Source organism: Dasypus novemcinctus, chromosome 1, assembly GCF_030445035.2.
Source record: "Dasypus novemcinctus isolate mDasNov1 chromosome 1, mDasNov1.1.hap2, whole genome shotgun sequence".
Lineage (NCBI taxonomy): Eukaryota > Metazoa > Chordata > Mammalia > Cingulata > Dasypodidae > Dasypus > Dasypus novemcinctus.
This window is the reverse complement of record NC_080673.1, coordinates 103,725,407-103,747,448: the sequence shown is the minus strand read 5'-3', so window position 1 is coordinate 103,747,448 and position 22,042 is coordinate 103,725,407. Positions and strand designations below refer to the sequence as shown.

General features: G+C 39.9%; 1 pseudogene; it reads left to right on the top strand.

Moving 5' to 3' along the window:
* Window positions 1-913: 913 nt before the first annotated feature.
* The window catches only part of LOC101430179 (casein kinase II subunit beta pseudogene), a 93,341-nt pseudogene continuing 72,212 nt past the window's right edge, over window positions 914-22,042 (top strand).

Sequence of the window (22,042 nt, the reverse complement as noted above, 5' to 3'; positions counted from 1 at the left end):
TTAAAAGCAAAGGAAATTGGTGACAGAAGAAGCACAGATAGCAGCCAGAAGCCAGAGGTCAACAGAACCTGGAAGAGGAAAGAGAAGAAGCTGCCACATGCATTGCCTTGTGATGGAAAAGCCAAGGAACCACAAAGACTTCCCAAAGCCAGCTAAAAGAGCCTGAGCTGAGGAGGGAGCAATCCTTCTAGCCTCTGATACTGAGTCAATAAATTTCTATTGTTAAGCCAACCAAGTGTATGGTATTTATTTTCACAGCTGGGAAACGAAAACAGATAATGAACAAGTATCATCCTTTTACTGATATGAAAGTTTTAGTAATAATAATAATAAAGTAACATTATGTTTTAGTTTTAATTTTTAAATTGTTGTAATTCTTTAAAAAAAAAATTGTCTGCATACCACATGCCTCCAACACAAAATACATGGTCCACAAATGCTAGAAGTTTTCAAAACTTTTTGAAATGATGGTTCCATGCAAAAATTAAAGCTTGCAGTTTTTACCATGTTCCTAAGCTTTAGCCAAAATTGCAAAGGGTTGAGAGAGTATATCTTTAAGGCTTACATTGCTCCAACTTATTCTGCAACAGTCAACTCAGTTATCATCTTTTATAAACATTTGAATCTCTGTGTGCCAGAGTTACAAATGTGTACAAAAAGCAGCCCTTGTCTTCAAGGAGCCCCAGTGAAACTGAAACCTCAGAGGTTTAAGTGCTATATTAGAGAAAACTAACTAAAAGAGCTCTACACATGTGCAGGAGAACACCAACCAGCACTTGAGGTATAAAAGCAGGCAGCTGAAACCTGAAGGATGAAGTAAGGCAAAAGAGAGCATTTCAGGCATAGCAACACAGCTTGCATGGATTTGGGAGGTGAGAAAGAGCACACTATTCACTCACTGCAGGGAGTCGGCATGGCAGAGCAGCTAGCACGAGGTGAGGAGATCCTGATCAACACAGGTTTTTATGAGCCATATTAAGGAGTTTCATCCTCGATACTATCAGTAACCAAAGGAGGATATTAAACAAGAGAGTGACATGATTAGATAAGCATTTTGGAAATATTTTGCTGCAGTGTGGAGAATGGATTGGAGGGAGGCAAAAAAAAAAGGGGGGGGCAGGGAGACTTATCATGAGACTAATAACAATGACAGCATTAGTTATGGAAATGCAAATGAAGGGGGAAATTGGGAGATGGGAGTGATTTTTGACATTAGACTTGGGTCTTGAAGGATGAGGAGGGGTTTACTAGGCAGTAAGTAGGGAAAGCCTTTTAAGACACAGCACAGACAAGAGAACTGAAGCATAAAAGGCTTATTCCTGGTCATTCATATACAAACTAGACGTAACATGAAGAGTAAGATGACTTGGGAACAGGTTGGAATGCTGATAGACTTTTTGAGCTAGGAAGTGACATTCTCAGGTTTATAGTTTACAAAAATGACAATAGGATGAAGGATGGATCGGAAGAGGAGACAACATTCTGCTAAGCCCCTTTTAGACAGCAAACATTCTGGCCATTCAATAGCACTTCTCAAAAGGGATTCTCTCAATCCCAAAAGATTTGACCAGAACAAGAGCAGACCAAGAATTCTCTAAGTACTGTCAACAGATCCTCTCAGGAACCAGGCCAGTCCTGGGGTATCACCTTGATATTTTGAGTTGCATCTTGTATTATTTGCACAAGATAAAATCCTCGAACCATTCAAAACTACTTTTGGAGTGGAAATGATAAAGAGAAGGTTTAGGAGTAAGGAAGGAAATATTCTTAAACATTGCCTACATCTCTTAAAGTTCTTCCTTGTTTTTTGCCTCCTTTTCCTCACTGGCTAATATGAATCCATCACCTGTTATCAAGGCTGATCTGTGGAGGGAAACAGTGATAGGGAGAAGGTAGATGATATTAACTAACTGTGCTTCCCACACTTGAGTGTTTGTCTGATTGCAGGACTGGAAATACCACTTCTAGCTGCCCAAGGGAGCCACTGTGAGCGCCTGTTCTTTGTACACTCGACATAGGGCCAAAGTCTTCACAAGAAGTGGGATGAAAATGTATCAAAGGGCCATTATGGGCAAAGTTTCCTTTAATTGGGTGACACAGATAATTTGTGGCATCCCACCAGCAACCAAATTCCACTCCCAGGCAAACATAAGACAGTTAGTGAGAGGTTGTGAGCTAATGACACGGGCTCAGATTTATGACAGGATACAGAGAGAAGACTCCACAGAAAAATGGTTCCTGGTCTCTCTTACAGCACAGTAGGGACACCAGCAAAGAAAGCAGTTTGTCAACTTTTGATTTCTATGATTCATAATTTATTCACATTTTAATTTTTTGAAACTGGGATGCATCTTACAAATGTTATGTAGCATGTAATGTGATAGTAATTCTTTTTTCACAAGATGCTCTTAGTTGGAAGTGTGTCAACTAAAGGAAAGGCATGGACAGATTCTCTCTCCTCAAGTGGTAACCAACACACTAGTCGGCCAGTGACTCTTCTGAAACAAGAGATCCTTTGCTTGTGGAAACCTCTCCCTGGGGTGAGGTACCACTGAGCCGGGAGGGCTGGCAGGGCTGGCATGATGGAGGGGCCCTTTTAAGAGGATACTTGAGCAAGTATGACAGATACAAAAATAGTTCAACTGGACAATGAAAACAAGTTTATAGAAGTAATAACATTTAAAAATAAGTAAAGTCTGCTTGTACATGTTATTTAATGACAAGAGGCTTGATAGTTGGTGTTGGGTAGTGGAGGAAGGTGAGGGGGAGTCATTCTTTGGAAGGTGCTAGAAAGTCAGGTGATGGACTTTCAGACAGTGGTGTTTGGGGCTCAGGGTGATCTTGCACTAAACATGCACTTACAATTAAAGTTATAGACAGAAAAAAAGGCTTTTATATGAGGTTGCTTTGTAATATGTCTATTCTGTTCCATTGATCTATTTGTCCACACCTCCACCAATACCACCTTCACTGCATTACTATAGATTTTAATGAGCTATAATATGTGGTAAAGTGAGCCCCTAACATTTTGGGGTATTTTTTTTTTTTATAATTTTTTTATTTTTTATTGACTTTGTAATAATATTACATTAAAAATATATATGTGAGGTCCCATTCAACCCCACCCCCCCCACCCCCCCTCTCCCCCCCCCCCCAACAACACTCATTCCCATCATCATGACACATCCATTGGATTTGGTAAGTACATCTTTGGGCACCTCTGCACCTCATATACATTGGTTCACATCATGGCCCATACTCTCCTCTATTCCATCAAGTGGGCCCTGTGAGGATTTACAATGTCCGGTGATTACCTCTGAAGCACCATCCAGGGCAGCTCCATGTCCCGAAGACGCCTCCACCTCTCATCTCTTCCTGCCTTTCCCCATACCCTTTGTCCATTATGTCCACTTTTCCCAATCCAATGCCACCTCTTCTATGTGGACATTGGATTGGTTGTGTCCATTGCACCTCTATGTCAAGAGGAGGGTCAGATTCCACCTGGATGCTGGATGCAATCCTCCCATTTTCAGTTGTAATCACTATAGGCTCCATGGTGTGGTGGTTGTCCTTCTTCAACTCCATCTTAGCTGAGTGTGGTAAGTCCAATAAATCAGATTGTAGGTGCTGGAGTCTGTTGAGGCTCAGGATCTGGCTATCACATTGTCAGTCCAGAGATTCAAATCCCCTAAATATATCTTAAACCCCAACATTAACTGCACCTCCAGCACATTAGCATGAAAGTCTTATGAAGGGAGATCCCATCTGAGTCCAGATTCATCACACATAAACACCATTTCCAAAGAGGGGCCATCTGACCTGGTAGTTAACCCCATCGGCCATGACCATAACTCCCATGGGTCTCTCTAGCCCTCAAAGGAACCAATATCTGGGGGTTGTATCTGCTTTATCTGTCTCTCTGACTCTACTCAGTTGTGCATAAGGGCAATCCTTCTGCCAGCCTCCAGACTCTTTTTTAGAAACTCGTAGCCATATAAACTCATTTCTCCTTTCCATTTCCCCCTTACTTTAGGTCAAACAGCATTTTAAAGTCATGTTATTTTATGTAGACAGGGATATTCTGCTGATCTGCATTGAACCTTCCATATAAGGTCATTTACCAGTTGCATCATCAGTTGGTAGTTGATAGTGGTCCCTCGGTGCCAGGGAGGCTCATCCCCGGGTGTCATGTCCCATGCTGGGGGGAAGGCATTGCATTTACATGCTGAGTTTGGCTTCGAGACTGGCCACATTTGAGTAACATGAAGGCTGACAGGAGGAAATTCCCAGGCACAATGTTGCTCTAGGCCTTGTTCTTATTTTAGGCTTATCAGCTCACAAGCATAGTCATTAGCATCAGGGGCTCACTGTTGAACCCTCACTCCCTCCCGGTCCCCGCCACTGTACCTGGGAGACTGTCGCTGCTCCCCTAGGGACCACGACAGAGCACCACTGGCCAGGAACCCAGTACCCCCCCTACTGTGGTTTTTAATTGTTGCCACTATGAGTATATCCAAACATTACCATGCACCCTGGACATATGTTCTGTACAGCTCCCTGTCAGTCATATATCACCTGTCATTGGTATCCCATACCAGTATCCCTCCATTGCCATTGTTGAAACACTCTGTGATCCAGAACTCCCCGAAATTTGAAGCCCAATATAATGTCATGGTCCCTTACTAGGGAATGGCATATAGCGATGAGTTTAAAGGATAGATAAAGAACTTGGATAAAGTTAGATAAAGAACTTAGATAAAGAATGTTGACTTGAAATAATTCCACATCCTATTTTTTTCTTTTTTTTTTTTTTCCCCCCCCCCCCCCCCTAATTATTCAGCTTTTCTTCACAGGAGTCCTAGACCACAGCAATGTATATATATAATATACAGCACTCCCACACATCCACCAGAAAACCTTTTCCCTTCCACAGTGATACTCTTACGCCCTATTCATATCATATTTACTTAAAGTGATGTACAGAGTCTGAGACATTAGCTTTCTAACAAGGTGACATCTGTGCTTACATTATGGTGCATACTTTAGGATACACAGTTCTTTACATTTTTAGTTATCCTATGTTTTACATTATGGTTTACATTATCAGTCTGTCATCTCCTATATGTTATGGTGTAATATTACATGTTTTATATCCATCTTTGTGTACTCTCAAGAAACTCCTCTCTTACCCTTGGGGTATTTTTTTTGACAATATCTTCTTGGCTCTTTTTGGTCCTTTATGCTTCAATGCACATTTCAGAATTAACTGTTCATAAGAAAAAAAAAAAAAGAACACTTTTAAGATTTTAATTAGAATTCCATTGATTTATAGGTTAATTTGGAGAAATATGATAGTTTTAAGATATTGAATGTTCCCATCTGTTTTAATTTGCCACAGAGCTGCCAATGCAGAGTACTAGAAATGGGTTGGCTTTTGTAATGGGAAATTTATTTGGGTGAAGGCTTACAGTTCTGAGGCCGTGAAATGTCCAAATCAAGGCACTATCAGAGATGCTTTCTCACCAAATTCACATACTGTTGATCCTAGTATCCTGCCATATTTCTTCCTTCCCATCCAGAAGCTACCATCTCCCTGAGCTCAGCTGTGGGCAACCACGCATAGGGCTTGCCTCTTTCCAGGCCTCTTCTATCAGTTTCTGGCTGCTCTGCTCTCTTACTGAGTTCAGCTGTGAGTTATCAGGCATATGGCTCATCTCTTCCTGGCCCTCACACTCCTTGAGCCTCTTGCGACTTCCCTGTTTTCTACAGTCCTCTGTCTTCCATGTCAGGATCATTACAATAGGGTGGCTCCCTTTTCCTGTGTGTCTCTCCCTTTGCCTCCATTTTTTAAAAACTTTTAATGTATTTTTTGTTTATTATTGTTTTTATCCATTGTTCATTTGCTCATCTTCTTTAGGAAGCACCAGGAATCAAACCAGTACCTCCCATGTGGGAGGCAGGCGTGCAATTGCTTGAGCCATATCCACTGCCTGTGTCTCCATTAATATCAGCTCCAGTAAAGGGCAGAGACTCAACCTTAGTCACACCTCACTGACTTAGTCCAATCAAAAGCATCTCATGCACACAGGAATGGATTAGTTAAAAACATAATCTTTCCCTTTTGGGGATTCCTAAAAGAACTTCAGATTGTCACACCATTCAAAAACGTAATGTATGTTTCTATTTAGCTCATCTTTATTTTTACAATAGCAATTTATAATTGATCTCCAAAGCAATCTTGCACATCTTCTGAAAATTTATACTTAAGCACCAAGCACTTTTGTTGCTAATTTAACAAGTATCTATCTTAGTTATATTTTTTACTATTTTTTGTTAGTGTTTAGGGATAAAAGTTTTTATGTACTTACATCCAGCAATCTTGTCAAACTTATTAATTAATTCTAGCAATTTGACTGTACATACCCTTGAATTTTCTATGTTTATTATCAAATAATTTGTGAAAAAGTTTTGCTTCTTCTTTGACAATCCACATACCTTTCACTTCTTTTTTTATTTAGTATTTTGTTTTACCTTTACTTATAGAATCTCCAGCATATTGTTGAGTAGGTACAGTGATAGTGGGTATTTTGTATTGTTACTTATTTGTAATGGAATGCCTTTTACTTTCACAATTACATATTGTGTTTTGATGCATTTTTGGTTAAAAACACTTTATCAAATTAAGAAAGATTCTTCTATTACTAATTTTCTAAATGCTTTTTGTCATAAAGCTGTGCTCAATTTTATCTGTTTTACAGTTTAGATATTGAGGCGATTATGTGGTTTTTCTCTTATAAAATGTCAATATAAAGATTAGAACAATAGGTTTTTTAAAACTTTTTATTTTGACATAATTTATAACTTACAAGATCATTGCAAAAATAATAAAACCCCATACAGAGAACTCCAACATAACCCCATTCCACCTCACCCTAGATTCTCAGATTCACCAATTTTAGCATTTTGCCACATTTTCAGTACCATTCTATTATGTATGTATGTATGTATGTATGTATGTATGTATCTATCTATCTATCTATCTATCTATCTATCTATCTATCTATCTATCTTCTGAACATTTGAGAGCAAGTTGCACACATGATCTTGAACACATAATGCTCCCATGTGCATTTCCTATGAATAAGGATATTTTTGTTTCCTAGCCTGCTCAAAGCAAACGGGTCAGGCTAAACAATAAGAATTTATTTGCTCATGGTTTTGAGGCTTGGAAAATATCCAAATCAAGACATCATCAAGGCAATGCTTTCTCCTGAAGACTGGCTGCCAGCAATTCTTGGTTCCTCTACCACATGGCAAGGCACATGGTGGTGTCTACTGGTCTTTCCCTTCTCTTCCAGGTTTCATTGCTTTCAGTTTCTTGCTTCCACGGCTTTTTCTCACCTTGCCTGAATTTCATTCTGTTATAATGGACTCCAGTAATAAGATTAAGACCCATCCTGATTGAGGTAGTTCATACCTAACTGAAGCAACCTCATCAAAAGGTTCTACTTATAATGGGTTCAAACCCCTAAGAATGGATTATATTTAAAAGCATGTTTTTATGGGTACATACAGCTTCAAACCACCACAAAGGATATACAGTTATGTATCATTTTAAGTGCAATTACTAAGTTCAAGAAATTTAACATTGATATAAAGCTTACATTCTATATTCCAGTTTTTTCTTGTGTCCCAGTAATGACCTTTTGAGTATTTTCTCCTCCATTCTTAGATCCCATCTATTACCATGTATTTTATTTATTTTTTATTTTTTATTTTTTTGAGGTCCCAGGGCTGGGGATTGAAACTGGGACCTCTTATGTGGGAAAATGGCACTCAACCACTAAGCCACATCAGCTCCCCTGAGTTGGTTTTATCATTTGTTTGCTTATTGTTGTTGTTTTGATTTTAGGAGTCACTGGGAACTGAACCCGGGACCTTCCATGTATGAAGCAGGTGCTCAGATGCTTGAGCCACATCTGCTTCCCATAATGCATTTTATTTATTTATTTATTTATTTATTTATTTATTTTGGCAACTGACAATATTTATTAAAATAGTTGACTTAAGCATCTGCAATGGTGACTTCAGCCTCTACTCCTGGATCAATACTGATGGAAGTAATCTGCTTAACTATGTCAGAAGGGCTGTGCAAGTCAATGAGTCATTTGTGGGTCCTCATCTGGAAATGATCCCACGTCTTTGAACCTTCACCACAATGAGTTTTCATTGTAGTGATTCTAGAGTCTTGGTAGGCATCTGAACTGGTCCCTTCACCTCGAGGTTCTTTTCCTTTGCACCTCTAATCAAGTCAGCACACACATTCTACAGAGAGTTCACATTGCAGCTGGTCAGGGTGATTCTAATGCAGTGAATTGCCATCTCTGGTTCCACCTCTGGTTCCACACTGCAGCATGGCTTCCTAGCTTTCTTACTCCTTGGCAAGAGTGAATGAACAGCAGTGAGGCAAGAGGACCGGGGAGCTAGAGCACGGTGGCAAGAGCTACCACGTTTTCCTCAGGAAAAAACCATGTATTATATTTGAATGTCATCTCATTAGTTTCTCTTTCTTCTTTTAATTGTGGTAATATATATAGAACATAACTCTTCCCATCACAACCTCTCCCAAATATACCATTCAGTGGGATTAATCCCATTCATAATATTGCTGTACCCTCACCACCATCCATTACTATTGCTTTTCCTTCACCCCAAACAAATACTGCACTTGTTTTGCATTAAATCCCCTTTGTCCCTGCTTCCCCACCCCTGGTAACCTATACTGTATGTTCTGTCTCTATGAGTTTCCATTCCCTGATATTTTACTTGTGGTTACCATAGGGCTCAAATTTATCATCCTAAATCAATAACAATCTCATTTGCTTTGATGACAACAACTTCAAAAGCACACATAAACTGTGTTCCTATACTCCTCTGTTCCCCCACTTCTATGTTGTTCTTATCACAAATTACATATTTATACATTTTGAGTCCCAAACCATTGTTTATCATTACATTTTATACATCATATTTGCCTCTTAGATTCTGAAGGAAGCAAAAAGTGGAGTTACAAATAAAAAATACAATAGTATTGATATTTATATTTACCTACATTTTTATGTTTACCAGAGGTCTTTATTTCTTCATGTGGCTTCAATTGTTTAATTTTCATTCCTTTCGACCCACAGAGCTCCCTTTAGCATTTCTTGTAGGGTCAGTCGAGAGTTGACACAGTCACAGTTTTTGTTTATCTGGGAATGTCTCAATCTTTTCCTCATTTTTGAAAGACAGTTTTATCAAATACACAATTTTTGCTAGCAATTTTTTGCTTTTAGCACTTTAAATATGTCATTCCACTGCCTTCTTGTCACCATGGTTTCTGATGAGAAATTAGCAATTACCCTTATTAAGGCGCTCTTTTATGTGACTCATTGCTTCTCTCTTGTGGCTTTCACAATTTTCTCTTTATCTTTAGTATTCAATGGCTTGATTATAACATAGTATGATGTGGGTCTATCTGAGTTTATCCTGTTTGGAGTTCATTAATCATCTTGGATATGTACATTCATATCTTTCATTAAATTGGGGATGTTTTCAGCCATTATTTCTTTGAATATTGTCTCTGCCCCTTTTTCTCTTCTCCTCTGGGAATTCCCACAATGCATATATTGGTACACTTGATAGTGTTCCACAGGTTCTTCGGGCTGTGTTCAGTTTTCTTAATCTTTTATCTTTCTCCTTCTCAGACTGGGTGACTTCAATTGTCTTATCTTCAGGTTCACTGATGCTTTTTCCAGCTCCAATATGCTATTGAAACCCTCTAAGGAATTTTTAATTTCTGTTACTGTGGTCTTCAGCTTTCTTTGTTTCCTTTCATAATTTCCATCTCTATTGACATTCTCTTTGTGTTCATATATTGTTCTCCTGATTTCCTCTAGTTCTTTGTTCATGTTTTTCCTTTAACTCTTGAGCATATTTAGGATGATTTCTTTTAAAGTCTTTATCTAGAATGTGCCAGGTCCTATCCCCCATATGGATGGTTTCTAATGTTTTAATCTTCTCCTTTGCCTGAGCCATTACTTCCTGTTTCATTGTATGTTTTGTAATCTTTTGTTGAAACCTGGACATTTTGATATTTTAATATGTTATCACTGGAATTTAAACTCTGACCCATCTGTTCCTTAAGATTGTATCCAGCTAGTGTTATGACAGAGCTTTCCTTGAATGCCAAGGGCTAGCAAAGAAGAACAAGAACAAGAAGAGAAAGGGAATAAAGAAAACATCTCTGTTTTTGAAGACTGACCTGTGGGAGTGCTCTTCTTCAAGGCATATCCATATAATGAGTTTGGAAAATAACTCCTGACCAAAATGTAGGGGCTCCCTGAACCTTTCTGCACATCTCTTGTCTTGAGCATGCACATGTGACCCTAGGAACTCCCTTGTGTAAGTCTACATGGATACAAGTGTCCCTTCTTCCCTAGAAAATAGTTTCCTTATGGTCCTAGACACTGTGCTGTATGTCCTACAGCCAGCAATTGCTTGCCCCAGGCAGCACAACTTGATTGCTTTCTGATATTGTTATATTGGAGTGTTTATGAGCTGCCTTCTATATGCAGGGCAAGTTCTGGGGCAGTGAGTCCCTCAGGCCACCGCCAGAGAGATTGAGCCAAACATATATGCTCCCAGTATGTACATGAAGGTAATGAAGGTAACTCTTCTCCTTCCAGAACTAGGAAAGTGGGATCCATACTGGGATCATGGGCCAGCTCCATGCCAAGCTAGTGATGGGATGGGGGAGGGGCCAACCAAGATTCCACTTGATCCTACTGCTTTTAAGTAGCCTTTTTCTTGATTTGGCACTGACTGTGTTACTGCAATCCTTTAATTGTTTTCTTAAGCTTTTTGAAAGGTGTTTATGCCAGTTCTTGCTGGTTGTTCAAAGTTTCTATAGGGAAATGGAGCCCTGAAGCATCTCACTCTACTATCTTAATGGGCTCAAAACAATACATTTTTATCAACATTATACATGAATATGGTATAAAGAATCAAATAGTTCAATGAGCTTACCATTTTGCACTCCCACCAGCAATATATGAGAGTTCTAGTTGCTCTACATCCTCACTCACACTTTATATTATCAGTATATTTAATTTTAGCCACTTTTCTGGGTATGAACATTTGTAAAATTATGAGTTCTGTAATTCCTACTGGGAATAAAATTAATAAGAATCCACTAGTGTACAGTGAACCACACAAAGACATTTGAAAATTGGGAGATACTTCAATTTACAGAACAATAGTTTAGTCCAAAGTCAACTTCACTAAATAGAGATTCCAAAACTGCAACTCCAAGGCTTTATGAATCCATGGGCACCACAACAATTATCTCTAAATGAAATTAACAAAATTATAACTTTATATGGGGCTCTGAAATTTTTATTTTTACTTTGAGATGGTTCCAAGTGGTAACTAAGAGCACAGGATCCAGGTCTGGGTTTGAACCCTGACTCTGAAAACTATTAGATGTGTGATCTTGGGCAAACTCAGAAAGCAGAACCTCAGTTTTCACATTTGCAAAATGGGAATAATAACTGGATCCACATAATAAGGTCATTTTGAGAATGAAATTAGCTAATCCGTATAAGGAGTTCAGCCAGCATCTGAAGCATATGTTCATTATAAGTTTAGCTGTTACTATTTGTCAGAAAGTTTGCCAGCTAGTTGTTTTTTCTAATGGCAGATCCCTAGCAGATACTTATAAAAAATGGATAAAATTAAAAATGAAATTCTAAAACACTGGAAATCATCTCAAAGCAGATGAAATCAGAGGAAAGTTTAGTCTTAAAAAGCTGCAACAGGAAGGGTCAAATCTGCAAAGACTTGGTTTCCTGACCCAAGGATGCTTACTGTCCACCTTCCACGACTGTGACCTACTCAGTGGTCTTGGAACCTATCTAAAGTAATGATGAGATAAGTGGTGTTATTTAGGTGAATAGAAAAGGGGAAATGAAAATAAAAATGACTAGTGTTTATTCAGAACCACCCAAGAAGCACACCATAGCTGGCAGACATTATTGTAAAGTAATCAGCAAGAAGCATTGATGACATGATTGATCAGTGACCATTCATTTATCCATTTGTTCACTCACCTCTTTTTCATTCATTTAACAATTTTTTATCATGCATCTATTAGCTATTACTAAGTGTTAGTAACGTAAAAGTGATTTAATGAATTCATCTTGACTAATTCCTGAGATATTTTAAAGCTCTGATTCAAAAGTCTTGGCTTCCACCCACCTCAAATCATCATCTGCAATAGACAGAGCATATAGCATTTATCTTGAGTTCCTATCCATGTCCATAGACCTGACAAAGAGGGTCCATATCCATGACTCTCAACCTTTGCTGAACATTAGAATTACCTGTGCAGCTATAAAAACTCTCATTCCCAGGTTGTTTCCCAGATCAGTTACACCAGAATCTCTGAGGATAGAATCCAGGTATCAGAATTTTTCATTCTCCTTAGGTGAGGACTATGTGCAGCCAGGGTGGAGAATCACATGCCTACATGAACAATATCCTGACTTAGTTGCATCAGAATAAGAGCAAGTTACAAGGTGATCAACCAGGGAGAGGATTTTAGGGAATGGTGTTAATCTCCCACAGTGAGATAGTGTAGGCTAGAAGCAGGGTAATGCTTTGTGGTAAGCTCCTCAAGTCTGCCTGCTTCACACTCATGTGACTCCATGGCCATAGGGACTATGGACATCATGTTGATAATACCCATGTGTCTTGGTGAGTCTGATGTATTTTATTATTACTCTTAATATTAATTAAAACATATTCATGGTTTTGGAAAAAATCATTCTAATAGTGGGAAAATACATAAAATGAAAATTTTAATTTTCCTTCTCTCTCCATGAACTTCCCAATCACTCCCCAGGGGTAAATACTGTTAATAGGAGATTTGTATTAAATCATATCATGTGAAAATGTCAGGATTTATTTACTTACTATTCAAGGAGCATTGATTTCCACCTATGTGTCAACCATTGTGCTTGGGGCTGGCATGCAAAGAAAGATGTGCTTTTTCAAATCTTCATGCTGACAGCTGTAGGATTTGGCGTCTGTCTCTGGGGTCAGGACTCACTCAGCAGAAATAAGGTGACTGAAGCTGCGAAGGCATCTAGGGCCGGACGGGAAAGGACATAGTTGTTACCTGAAGGAGCCAGAAGCAATCACAAGTATTTGAGGCAGGGAACCAAAATTTGTGCTTAGTCGCAGAAGAAAGATACCCATCAACAGATCTCAGATGAGAGTACTGGCCATAGCTGGAGGGCAAAGTGGCAAGTTAGGGGCTGTGGACGGCCAGGTCAGGACTTCAAGGTAGCATGCCATGCAGAAGAGAAGGGCTTTAGGACCGACTCTGTGTAAGCGCAGGCAAAGGGTTTGGCTGAATAGACTGAGGCGGTCAACAGGCTTAAAGTCACAGAGCCAAACCTAATGGCAGACAAAACAATGAATAATTATAGCTGTGTGGGGCCCACGGACAGACAGCCATCGGAACATAGAGAAGGACTTAGGGAAGGGAGGTCAGGGAAGGCATTGCAGAGATGGGGGTTGGGTTGCGCTGGTTGCTGAACAAGAGGCATTCACCTGACAAAAGTGTGGAAGGGCGTTATCAAAGAGAAAGCACAGATGCAAAGCCATGATGCGATGAAGGAACAGGGTATGTTCATGGAATAGAGAGTAAGTAGTCTGGTGCACTAAACACATTTTTTACTGTTACGGGCAGAGACTAGAAATGTACCCAGAGTCAGACTGGACAGGGCCTGTATCCTGAAGAATTTTCATTAGGGGAGGAGGGTTGCAGATATTGCTCTACCTGGTCCTAAGGATGGCAGGAAGCAGACAGAGCTGCACTTGGGAAGGACAAGTTGACAAATGCATTTTATTGTCAGCCTCACCCTCACCCTCTCCATAACTTGGAGAACTTTCTTAGGCTTCCTCCTCTCCTCCATCTCTGTTGCTGTTTTTGTCATGTAACTATTGCCTATGACAATGGCAAGCATGTCTGCTGTGCTCTAGGCCCCCATATGCCCTGGCACACACTGTCCACCACAAGTCACACACTGATGCCTCACAAGACAGGGTACTGCTGCACTCTGGCTTGTGAAGGACTGTGAGCCCTTCACGCTGTGCATGGAATGAAGCACATGTATCCCTCTGTGATAAGCCGGCAACTCCTCTCTCATGTTATGGATTTAACAACATGCCCAGTGAGTACACATGTGGGGATTTCCACTGATGTTTTTCTGTGGGTTGGGACAGAGCCATCCTCGCCACGGGGGATTTCTGGATGGCCATTGTCCTCAGAATTCCTAGCATGTAAGATAGAACATCACCAGGGTTATCTTTGGTTCAGGATCAAACAGCTGCACCCCACTGTCTCAGCAAAAAAAAATGCTCCTCCTGAAGCAAAACTGACACAGTCAGAGAAAACAGATAAGCAGTAAGATCTGGACCATGGGAGGCATGCTTATCTGGACTACTTTTTCTTATCCAAGAGAGAAGCGTGTATCAGAGGAGTACTATAACAAAATTTCCTGGGAAATCTCTCATATCAGCAGTCCTCTCCATCCCCTGGATTTAAAAAAAGAGTCAGTATGTATTTCTTTTCCTTATTTGGCTAAAAGGAAGTGTATGAGTGTTGGGGGAGAGGAGGATTTGAGAAGAGCTTGTTCACTGAATGTCCTAGTCCTTGCCCTAAGCAAGGGTAAGGAAGAGGCTCTGAGACATAAGACACTGAAGATGGCAATTGTCTCACAGTGGGTAGGCATAGATAGGGTATGACTTGAGGACCCTAAAACAGACTACTCTACTCTCTTTTCCTCTCCTTCCCCCCCCCCCCCCAAGGAATCTTTTCCCCCAGTCTACTGCCTTATTCACTCATTAAAGACTCCTTTGGGCTAAAGTTATTTTCAATCTGGGCTCCATGAAGCACCAGGGTTTCCATGGCAAGCAAAGGGGAGGGGGAGTTTATCCTTTCCTCCATCTTTTAAATTGCAAATGTTCCCAATTTCTTTATTTTACATATCAGGCTTCCCTTTTATATTTCTTTTGGAAAAAAAAAAGTTCTCTCCTTTTTAGTAGGTGTGTTAATTTCAGTGGTATGGGTGAAGCAATTCTGAAAATATTTTAGATGTAATACAGAATTGAACCAAAGAATAAATGCATTGATTCTCATTTGGATTTTCACTATGGAAGAAGGGACACACTATGAAATAGGAGAAGGCAGGAAAGGACTCTATGGCAATGGATTAGAATTGGATATATTTTGTGAGTTCAAGATTTCTGAAATAGGTGTTCATGTGCTTATATATAAGCATATACACGCTTATATTTCCTAGTTGTCTGCTGAAAGTAGCAAGAAGCAAATAGACTCCAGTTGCAACGAACACACCTTCATGCCCAGATCTTGGTCTCTAAGATTATTCCCCACAAAAAGGAAATAGGACTATTTAGAGAAATGACTGATTCCAAGAGTGTGACAGAGTGAGTACAATACGAGTCAGGAGCATCTTGTTAGGCAGGAAAGTAAAGAAGTGCTCCAAAAATAACTGAATAAATAAAATAATGGATCACATTACAAATATTTAAGAAACAACCTGAAAGGGTTCCACAAACGAAATACAGTATAATTGGAGCACTAAAACATTAAGTGCAATAATAAATTAAAAACTTTTGAAAAATAGGTATTTATTTGTGAACTTATTTAGAAATAGGGTTTTTATGGATGGAATTAGGCAAGTTAAAATAAGGTTATACTGGACTAGGGTGGACTCTCAATCCAATATAACTGGAGTCCCTGTAAGAAAAGAAAATTTGGGCAAACACAGACAGACAAACAGACAGACAGGGAAGATGGCCATGTGGCAGTGGTATAGATAGAGTTATGCTGCCATAAAGCAAGGAATGCCAAGGATTGCTGGTAATCTCCAGAAGTAAGGAGAAAGGTATGGAACAGATTCTTTCCTAGACATATCAGAGAGAACATGGCTGCCAACATTTGATTTAAGACTTCCAGCCTCCAGAACTGTGAGGCACTAAATTTATGTAGTTCAAATTTGTTGTAGTTTGTTACAGTAGCCCTAGCAAACTAAGATATGGGGCTTTCCTTATTATTGGAAATGGGGTTTTTAAAAAGTCCTTATTTTCTTTAAATAAGTAGTTTACAAATTGACAACCATATCCAGTATAAAGGTAAGTATAGGAGAGTTCATTAATGACAGCCTTAAAACTCAGTATGGATGGAGAAATTCTCCTGTTAATTTTTCCTGCTAGCAAAATACCTGTCAGATTTGACCAAATGGTTGTAAATTTCTAGAGCATTCCTCAAAATTGTGGTCCAGGGTCTGTGGCAAACCCAGTGGGAATGCTGCCTAACTCTGTGCCAAGACAGAGTCTCAGCAGAGGGCCGAGGTAGACAAGGGAGGGCACAGATTGAGGACTCCTGATTTGGGAAGGAAATCTAAGGGGCAAGGTGAGGCTATTCACTGGGAGAGGAATCAAAAAATGGCAAGGTGGGAAGTTTGGAGGTGGAGCATGGCTGGTGGTTCAGGACCAAGGGGGTTAGAGGCTGACAATGAAGTGTAATTAGCCTTCAGACAGGACTGATGATTTAGAGGAGCCCATCAGTGCCTATATGTCAACCATGATATACTGGCACACCATGCTATACTAATTCCTGCCTTTCTAACCTTTCCAGACCCACCTCCTGCCTTTCCCCAACTCTTTCCTTGATGCTCCAATCATAAGGATTTCCCTGAACATATCACGCTGTTTCAAATTGCTCTGTCTTTGACCAGTATATTAGACTTCAAGTTAAGTTGTTATAAAAAAAGACAAAAAAATAGAGTGCTTACATTAGACAGTTTATTTTTCTCTTTTGAAACAGTCCAGAGCTGAATGGTACAGAGCTGGCAGGGCAGCACTGCTCCACATGGTCATTCAGGGACCCAAGTCTCTAACATTTTGATTCTTTACCCTCTCCTGGTGTGTTGCCAGAGTTTACTTGGTTGACATGGGCTTACCTTCATGTCTGGTAAAGTGAGAGTTTAGAGCAAGTGGCTTTGTCTCTAAGGAGATGGCTCAGAAGCTGTACATAGGGGAGCAGATGTAGCTCAGTGGCTAAGTGCCTGCTTCCCATGTGTGAGGTCCTAGGTTCAATCCCTGATAACTCATAAACAAACAATAAATAGTTTAAAAAAAACACACACACACAAGTTGTACACACGCTTCTGCTCAGCTCCTACTGTCCTGAACATGGCCATGCCTAGATGCAAGGGAGGCTGCAAAGTATAGTCTCAGCTGGTGGACCTGCACTCCATGAAAACACATGACATTCTTTCATAAAATGGGGGACAGATAGCAGCTTCTGCCACCCTATCTGCTATTTTCCTGGTTTGGAATGGTCTTTGCTCACCTTCATCACTTCCCTGTTTTCCTTTCCTACAATTTATGACATAGTAAAAATAAACTCCCTTCTCCATTCCCCAACCCCAGCATTTTGTTAACTCCTCTCTTTTATAATTATCTATGTACAACTTAGGCTGTGAGTTGAAGTCAGCAATAAATTACTGGAATGACTACTGCAGTTTAACAATTTTTATAGTGTCTATAAAACCTCCCAGTTATTGCAGTCTTCATTTGGTCACCCTTCAGTACACTATTACTACTGAAGAAAAAATTATTTATGGCCCCAGTCACACTCTTTTATATACTCAAAGTCAAAGATCTTGTATGATTAGGAAATGCAATCTCTCTTAGGCCCTGATTTTATCATTCCTCTCAGTTGTTATTCCTTGCAATAAGTTGTGTCTCACCCCACACTGTCCGGTAGAACCTGTTCAACTTCAGGAACCAGACATTGCTGTCATCATAATATGTGTTCATCTGAATCAAAATAAAATGTATGCACTGACCAGTGGGTTGAAATATTATAGTAATACTTAAAGTACTGAAAGAAAAATGACTGCCAGCCAAGATTTTATACCTGGTGAGAATTTTTTTTTTTCAAAAATGATGGAGAGATTAAGAAATTCTCAGATAAACAAAAGCTGAGGGATTCATCACCACAAGACCTAACATATAAATAATGCTGTAGAGAGTTCTTCTGAATGAAAGGAAAGAATATTAGACAGTGGATCAAAACAGCATAAAGAAATAAAGACCAGCAGAAAAGGAAACCCTTTGGGTAATTATAAATGCCAATATTATTGAATTATATTGTTTGGTATGTAACTCCACTTCTTACCTCCTACAGGTACTAAAATGTAAATGCATAAAATAATGATAAATCAAGGGTTTGGACATACCAGATGTAAGTGGTAACCAGTACTAAAAAACGGTGGGAGAACTGATAGGTGTAGAAAAAGTATATGTGCATGCTGTTGAAGTTAAGTTGGTATAAACCAAATGTGATTGTTATATATTTAGGGTATTAAAATTTAACCCCTGGTGGCATCTGACAGAGGGTGCACCTGGGGCAGGCTTCTAGGGAGTGTGTGAGTGCTCATTTTGTTATATTGTGTTATATCAGTGGGTGGAAACACATACAATGAACGGGAAAAATGTTGTACTCCCATCCTGGGTAGGCCTGATGTTCTCAGAGGAGAGGGTGTCTCTTGAGATCATGGGCGGCTCCCAATAAGGGAGGACAGACTAGAGTGTCAAGCTCACAGCATTGTTGTAAGTATCTATGAATCTTGTCCTTCAAGCAGTGAAGCTTGGTTGTCACTGTGGGTCCTTAGGGGCGGGGGAGAAAGGAATAGAAAAGATGGAAGAGGAGGTAACTGGGGGGCAAGTGTTCCACAAGATCGTGCAATGATGGATATAAGCCATGTTAAATTTCACCAAAAATTTATAAAAGTGTATAGTCTAAAATTTAAACCATAATGTAAACCATAATGTAATGAAAAGTTTATAAAAGCATACAGTCTAAAATATAAACCATAAGGTAAGACATAATGGAACCATGGTTGGTTGCTATGTTTCAATATCTGTATATGAGCGATAGCAAATATAACATTCACATGTAAAAAGATCATTGCTGGGGAAGGGAGAAAAGGGTTTGATGTTGGGTATATGGGAGTCCCCTATATTGTTTATTTGACTTTACTGTGATCTAAAACTTTTTAGAGACAAAATTAAAAATTAAAAAAAAAGAGATGTAGACACTGAGGAAGGAACGGAAGAGATTGCCTTGCTACTCTACATTCAGGGCAGCACCTATTACTGTGATGAAAGGCAAAATGCCAAAAGCAAAGTTTTATGATATTTTTTACTTTTTAATATCCCAATTTATTTTTTACTTTAGAAATTATTATGTATTCTATTCCTAATCTTTAAACCTGTCAATAATATTTCATTTTCCTACTAATTGAATTTGGCAATGTATTAGGCAATGTATTAGGCCTAATACATTGATCCAAAATTTTTAACAAATTTTGGATCACAGAGGGGTTCAGCTATGGAAGGGGAAGAGCACTGGTGTTGGGTGTTATTGATAGGGGATGCATGGGTGAGAGGGAGTTCTCCAGGGCACGCATATAGGGTATATAGATATGTTTGGATGTTCGTTGGGTATTGTCATAGTGGATAGTTACACATGACAACTGAGTGAGTGCTGAGTTCCCATCCTGTGGAGCTCTGTTGCATTCCCCAATGGAACAGCAACAGTACCCCAAGTGCAAGGGCAAAGATCAGTGAAGAATAAAGGTCCAATGATGGGCCCTTGATACTGATGACTATGCTAATGAGCCAGTGTGCTTGAAATTTCAACTTGGCCTAGAGCTGCAGGGTGCCTAAGAGTTACCTCCTGAGGGCCTCCATGTTGCTCAAATGTGGCCACTCTCTAAGACAAACCCAGCATGTAAATGCATTACATTCACCCCAGCATGGGACATGACTCCCGGAATGAGCCTCCCTGGTTCCGGCAGTTACTACTATCGCTGGAGATGCAACTAGAAAAAGACCTGAATAAAAGGAGGAAATGGTTAAGAGAAATGAGTTTATATGGCTAAGAGACTTCAAATTGAGTCAGGAGGTCATCAGAGGGGTTGCGTTTTTGCACATCTAAGCAGATAGCCCAGAGATAGCTAAAGTAGATAAAACCCCAGGTACTGGTTTAGACACACAGGTTCTATGGTCATGACAGATGGCTCTGGAGTTCATTGCCTTGCCAGTGGGCCCTACTTGGAATTTGTGCTCCTGATTATGATGGAGTTGAACTCAAATGTGACCTTGTCACACATGCCTCTTCTGTCACTTTTACTAAACCTGCGGATGGCTGGGGTTGGTGTATGCTCAGGAAAGTTGAATCTCTGGGCTGTTCATGTGCCAGCTAAGCCCTAAGCCTCAACAGAGTTGAAACACCTACTCTCCAGTTTGTTGGACTTACCCAGGTCAGCTGGTGGGGAAGTGAGAATGGTCAACCACCACACCAGGGAACTGAGAGTGTCTACAACTACAAGCAGGAGAATTGCATACATCAGCCTCATGGGATCTTAGCCCCTTCTTGATTTAGAGATGGAGGGGACATTGCCATCCTAGGGTCCACAGGATGGAAGAATATAATATGGATTGGAGTGGACTTGCTGGTATTCTACTATAAAACTGTTGTGACTCTAGCAATGGAAGAAATTGCATCATTGATGTGGATATAGTGTCTGCGGGAGTGTGATATGGGGACATTTTCAGGACTTGGAGTTGTCCTGAATGATATAGCAGGGACAGATGCAGGACATTGTATATCCTGTCATAACTCACTGGATGGACTGGGGGAGAGTGTGAACTACAATGTAAATTATGGTCCATGTGGTATGGCAGTGCTCCAGGGTGTATTCACCAAATGCAATGAATGTGCCTTACTAATGAAAAGGGATGTTGATGTGGGAGGAGCGGGGGTGGGTGGGGAGTGGAGTATATGGGAACCTCTTATGTTTTTTAATGTAATGTTTTATGTGATGTATTTATCTTTTTTAAAAAAGACAAAAAAAGAACCATTAATAAAAAAAAAAAAATTAACCCCTGGTAACCACAAACAAAATAGATGAAAACTATATACAGATAGAAATAAGAAGGCACTCAGTATAGTACAACACAAAAAGACAAATAAACATAAAAGTAGGTACTAACGGAAGTGAGGGAAAAAAGGTATAAGACTTAGAAAGGGGAAGTGGATTTGGTTCAACTGATAGAGTGCCTACCATATGGATGGTCCAAGATTCAATCCTAAGGCTTCCTGACCCATAGGGTGAGCTGGCCCACATACAGTGCTGATGCACCCAAGGAGTGCCCTGCCCCACAGGGGTGTCCCCCGTGTAGGGAAGCCCCATGCACAAGGAGTGCACCCCCCCAAGGAGAGCCGCCTCGCATAAAAAAAGCGCAGCCTGCCCAGGAGTGTTGCCACACACACAGAGAGCTGACATAACAAGATGACACAACAAAAAAAGACACAGATTCCCAGTGCTACTGATAAGAATGCAAGCAGACACAGAAGAGCACACAGCAAATGGACACAGAGAGCAGACAATGGCAGGGGAAGGAAATAACTAAAAAGTAAATCTTAAAAAAAAAAAAGACTTAGGCTAAAAAGCAAAGTGGCAGAAGAAAGTCAATATTATCAGTTGTGATTTTTAAATATAAGTAGATTAAACTCTTCAGTCAAAAGGCAGAGACTGGCTGGAGACACAAAAAGTATAGCCCAACTACATGCTGTCCTCAAAAGACTCACCTTAAATTCAAAGATACAAGTAGGTTGAGTGTGAAGGATGGAAAAATATATATTATGCAAGCAGTAACCGAAAGAGAGCTGGGGTAGTGTATTAGTCAGCCAAAGGGGTGCTGATGCAAAGTACCAGAAATCTGCTGGCTTTTATAAAGGGCATTTATTTGGGATAAAAGCTTATGGTTACAAGGCCCTAAGGAGTCCAACTCAAGGTATTACAAGAGGTCCTTTCTCACCAAAGTCTGTTGCCAC